Here is a 6085-nt window from a genome sequence, read left to right on the forward strand (position 1 = left end):
CTTTTTGTTTATCTCTGTCTTAGTCAAGTAAATCTCAGCTGTACTCATCTTAGTAGTAAGTGCAGTAAATCGTTGCAACTGAGCTTCCAGGGTTTCTCCAACAATATAGTTGAACATGTTGAATTTTTGTCTTAACATATCCTGACGGCTTTCCTTCATATCTTCATTTCCCTCGTAGACCTTAATCAAAGCTTCCCACAGTGCTTTGGTTGAAGTGTATTATCTGAAACCTTGAGAAATATCGGGTGATAGAGCCATAGTCAAAGTAGCCAGTGCTCTTTCTTGTTCTTCAACCTTTTCGAAATCTTCATCAGTGTAATCAGCGTATAACTTGTCAATTACTTGTCCATTTGGAAGATTCGTAGTGATTCTGACTGGTCCTTTGAGAATGCTTCTCCAAACCTTAAAATCTTTCATTTTGATGTATTTCTCGATTCTGTATTTCCATTCTGGGAACCCTTCTGCAGATAATAATCGGGGAATGCGAGTGGTTGTTCCCATGATGGAATCCAGTTCATGATGTATTGCTGAGTTTTGTGAGTCCATTTTTGTTTGAAGTTTTTGGCTTTTCAGAAATGAACAGATCGTAAACTTAACAAGAAAGATGCTTAAAATTAAGAGGTTTAAGCTGCTAAATAGTTTGCGGCCGCACACTCAACCGTACACACTTACAACCGCACACAGAATCGCACACACTTTCAACCACACACACTCAGCATACACACTTAGCCGTACACACTTAGCCGTACACACTTAGCCGCACACCTTCAACTGTCAACCATACACCTTCAATCTTCAGCAGTACACCTTCAATCGAACTCAACCTTACACTCACAAAAATCCAAATTGACACTGATTTGGCTCTGATACCAATTGTAAGTCCCCAATCTGCTTGTGTATCAATCAGATCCGTTTGATGGTGCGGAATCCCAATCAAACGGATGATTCCAGATCAATAGAAGAGAAGGAGAAGAAGAATAACTTGAATCTTGAATGTATTGAAGATATGAATGATGCTCCTTACACAAGATTCTCTCACACACTATTCTTCTCTCTAGTTTCTCTCTTTAGAACATGCTCCTCTTCTCTAGCCTTACACTCCTTCTCTTGCCTTACACATGCACTCCTCACCTTATATATAGGATCACCATCCGTACACCCGTGTACGGCCGTACACAGGAGTACGGCTGTACACAAATACACAAAAACTACATAAAAATATATTTTCCTAGAAAAGCAAAGTATAAACCAATATTTTGACCCAACAATCTCCCCCTTGGTTTATAGCTTTCTTTTCTAATTGACCCAACAAGCTCCCCCTAAAAATTAGCTGGCTTTTCTCGTCAATCTTTAATAGGAGCTTGGCTTCAGCTTTAATCTTCAATTTCTTCACGACTTCAAGATAAACATATGAATCTTCAATAAATGACTTCATCTCGAGCAGTTGGGTTTTTCTTCAAAATTTGACGTTGAACGCTCGTTGGGTGAGGAGGCTTCTTGAAAAGATTCTTCAAAGATGGCGCTTTCAGCTTGAGAATCTTCAGAGAGAACAATAGAGAATGAAACTTCTGGATCACTTCAGCAGGTTCAAGAATAGCAGCAAATTAATTGATGAGGCTTCAATGTAACTTGTCACATAATCTTCAAGTCAGCTTCACCTTGCTTCTGCGGTTGAAGGATTGAATGTTGAAAGAATAATCTTCATTTCTTGCTCCTTAGAATGAGAATTCTTCGATGCTCACGGATGAAGCCTTGGCTCAGAAATTGTCGATTCAGTCTCCATGAGTCTCATCTACATCTGAATTCACTTTTCAAGACAAAACAAAACTAAAAGAAAACTTAGCACACAATATTTTTGGATTTTTCATATTTTGTAAAAAAAATAAAACATAAACTAAAATATTTTTGGATTTTTGATTTTCTTGAACAAGAAATAAAACAGAAATAACACTATTTTTGGATTTTTAATTTTCTGATTTTTGTTTGATTTTTGAATTTTTTTTTTTTTAATTCTCCCCCTAAATTTGTGCATAGAGGAAAACTATGAACAAATTTAACAAAAACAAAAATATTTTGGGATCAAAGTTATCAAGAAATCCAATATCGTTTATCAGCACACGCCTGCATGTCTAGATCTGGTCAATCACCGGTATTGTGGTCCACTTAAACACAAAGGATGTTGAAAATTTGGACAGATTATAAGTGACAAGTCATTGAGATATATATTCCTAAATGGACATTTAGCTGACGACGACCAAGGATATTGTTGTCCACTTAAATTAAGAAGCAAGATCTACAGACAACCTATTAAATGATTCAATTTTAGATGAACTGGAACATGTTTCCCACTTCCCGATATACCCCGGTAATCAAGAACTTCCAAAGAACTCCTTACTTTAGGTGAGTATTCAATCATTAAGAAAGAAGTCAGATATAGAAGTGCATATGTTGTATCCCAGGTCAGATGTCTTCCAATCACACAGAGGGAACAACATATGACTAACATAGATAGGGGTTTAGAGAGATAGAATGTTGCATATGCTGTGTCCTAGGTCGGATCTTCCGATCACGCAGAGGGGACAGCATATGGCTAACAGATAGAAAGAATTTCATAGATAAATAGGTGCGTAGAATTAGAGTTGCATATGTTGCAATCCAGGTCGGATATGTTCCAATCACGCAAAGGAAACAACATATGACTGACAGATAGAAAGCAAGAAAATAATTTCCTACAGACCTACTTTATTAGAACCCCCCAGTTGCCCTATCAGAACCAAAATTAAGTACATAAGTCCGTACATCAAGGAAGAGTTAATCCACAGTTCTAGATAATTAACTTTTAGTGTATCTCGCAGGTTCCCATGTTTATCTCACTGCTCAACCTACCCAAACTTCGTATTGTCAGGCCAAATGAAACTATCTAAGTCGATATTGTCTAGTCCTTTCAATGTCAATCAATGTCTAATCCTTTTGAATCCTTTGTGCCTACCAGCACATTGAATACAGAGTCTAGACAATTCGGATTAAGTGCATTACACACATCATAAATTGCCCTTTAGCACTATACTTCATATCACTTCCCAAAACAATACCTACTAAAGAAAGACATATAAGGAAATTGAAGAAAATTGACTTTGAAATGAATCAATGTAAGATAAACTCAGGAGTATAAAGAAGAAAATTCAAACCGTAAGTCGCCGATTGAATTTGCATCCAAAAGGTCTGAGAACAGCACGCAAAATCTCAGAACAGATCCGAAAATTCTTCACATCGTTAAGCACAAACCCCATGAGTGATCCCTTCCTTTCTTCCTTTCCCGCAAAGGACACATGCTCTCAAACAATGTTCTGAGTGTTGTATAGTTGAGAGATGTCCCCTATCATGTGCCTGGAACAGCCACTATCAACAAACCGAAGTCTGGTGATATGCCTCCATAGCTGCTCCAGCACATAGCGGGATCAGTTGGTCTTTGGAACCCAGTCCATTTTGAAACTGGGTTGACCTTTGTCATTCTTGCACGGTACTCTCTCCCATGACATATCCTGTTCATCACAAACAGAAGATGAAGAAATATTAGAGTCATTGGGTGATTTGGGAGATTGAACCTTTGGTACCCATCTGTAGTTGGGTTTAACCCATTTCTTTTTCGCTCCGATGGGTGCCTCGGTACTTGATTTTGAACATGAAGCCGATCTTCGAGGTGACTTTGACCTAACCGGTCTTGATTTCACTGGAGCATCTCTTGGATTGGACTTCTTGGCTGGCATTCCCTTCTTGTTGTTGGGAGTTGATTTCTTGGCCTTGGGAGTTGAATTTTTGCCCTTTATGGCATTCCAGTTTCCATTGTCTGATCGTGACCTTGAGGGGTTTCTTTTGGAAAATCTCCCTCTTGGCGCGTTCTGCCACCCTTGTGCATAGTAGGGAACGTTTGCGCTATTTGGACAATTTCTGGCAATGTGTCCAGGTGTTCCACAGTGAAAGCAAGTCTTTTTCCTCACTGGGAAGTTGTTTCTTCCTGCCCCTGGTGGCGTGTCCATGCCTTGTCTCTTGTTGTTCCCACAAGCACAATTACAGCAAGCACTCTGTTTCGCTTGTTTTGGTGGCCTGTATTTCTCAACAGCAGGTTGATCAGAAGCAACTGAGTTCGAAGCAACAGATTCAGAGTTCAAGGAGACATTGGTTTGTTCAATAGTTTTCTCCTTGTTCTCATCTTCCGTTACCTTACTTGCACAAGAAGTAGAAGAATGTTATTATCATCAAATATATCGAAAAAATTTAAGTCATCAGACTTTGAAACAATGTTATTATCAGACACACTCTCTTCAGCAGCTTGCTTGCAATGACTTAGTGGTTGATCTGCATAAGAAGTAGAAACATTAGTACTCTCAACATTAATACTACCTCCTGACACAAATCCATATTTGAGATGTGGCTCTCTGTCCATTTCCTCTTTTGTCAAAGGCTTAAACTGATAATTATGATTATAAGGAGGAGGCACTTTGGCATATCCTAAACCTTTTTGCTGATTCTCTTTGAATTACAAATTATGTTCTATCATGGATGCAACTACTTCACTTGACACATCAAATTTTCTAAAAGTAAAATCTGCATTTTCAAATTTTTTTTTCAATGTGTCAAGCTCAGCAGTTACCTCAGCAAGTTGTTCAGTCACATATCTATAATTCGCACTCTTATTTCTATACTCTTCCTGAAGTTTTCTAAAGTCTTTGGTTTTTGCTTCTAATTCAGCCTTCAGGGGTTTCTGTCCTTTCCTAAGTTGATACCCTTCATATTTTAGGTCCTCGTTCTCTCTACGCAATAATTATATATGCTCAAGTAAAATTTTGACATTATCAATGCATGTTTGAGAACAAGAAATTTCATTGACTTTGGTGTTTGAAGAACTCATTGTTTTAAAAATATGCCCTTTGATTAAAAACTCAAAAGTCAACCTTAAAAGTCAAATTTAAAAAATTAAACTTAAAAGTCAAACCGAAAAGCTAAATTTGAAATTTTGAAGGTTAAACGAGAAAGTCAAAGTTTAAAGTCAAAGGTCAAACTTTAAAAGTCAAAGTCAAAATTTTAAGTAAAAAGTCAAAATTAAAAGTCAAAAATAAAAAGCTAAAATTTTTGGGTTGAAAATGGAATTTAAAATTAAAAGAAAATTGTTTTTGGGGTTAAAAGTGTTAAAAATGTGAAAGTGGGAATCGAAATCGAGAAGTCTTTTGAATTAAAATGCGAAGGAAATGAACATCAGGGACGCTAGAGGAGTTGGTAAGGCGTTGAGCTGAGTTTGGAGGAGACCCGGGTTCGATCCCCGGCACCTCCAAAATTCCGATTTTTTTTTTATATGAGCGCTGCTGCGAGGACTTCTACTGCTGAACGAAGCGTGATGCGAAGCGAGGACGAGAACGATGTGAGGCTGAGAACGAGACGAAGACCGCACACCGAGCTGCACACTCTGAGCCGTACACCGAGCCAGCCGTACACCTTCAACAGATGCGAAGAAAAAACGACGTTTTTCACACTTTTTGCTCTAAAACTCGATCAAATACTCGTTTTTATGAAAAATGCAAAGAACAAACCCCCCTTATTTTGCCAAGATCTATCCAAAAATGCAGAAATTCTTCAAAAATAAGATCAAATAAGCTCCATATCTGACAAAATTGATTAATACAATCCAAGCTCTGATAACAATTGTAAGGTCCTAGAAACAGGATCTTAACCAGTGATCAAGCAATCTAACAATCAAATAAGATAAGAATTGAGTAGAAGAAGAATGAATCAAAGCTTGCACACGTTTGTATTCAGAAAACGTCTGGTACAACTCTAACAATGACCGTAAACTATGAGGATCATCAACAACCACCAACAGACACAGACTGATCCTATATATAGGGGAATAGACCTGATCGTAAACAGAACTTGGTCGTAAACAGGTTTACGGCCGTAAACATGTTTACGGCCGTAAACATGTTTACAGACATAAACACACTCTTGGCCGTAAACACACCAAAACACTTCTATTACAAGACTCAAAGTACAAATGACCTATACATCCAAAAGCCTAGCCCAAACCACAACA

The sequence above is a fragment of the Lactuca virosa genome, chromosome 5, assembly GCF_052849685.1.
Source record: "Lactuca virosa cultivar CGN04683 chromosome 5, Lactuca_virosa_CGN04683_v6, whole genome shotgun sequence".
Classification (NCBI taxonomy): domain Eukaryota; kingdom Viridiplantae; phylum Streptophyta; class Magnoliopsida; order Asterales; family Asteraceae; genus Lactuca; species Lactuca virosa.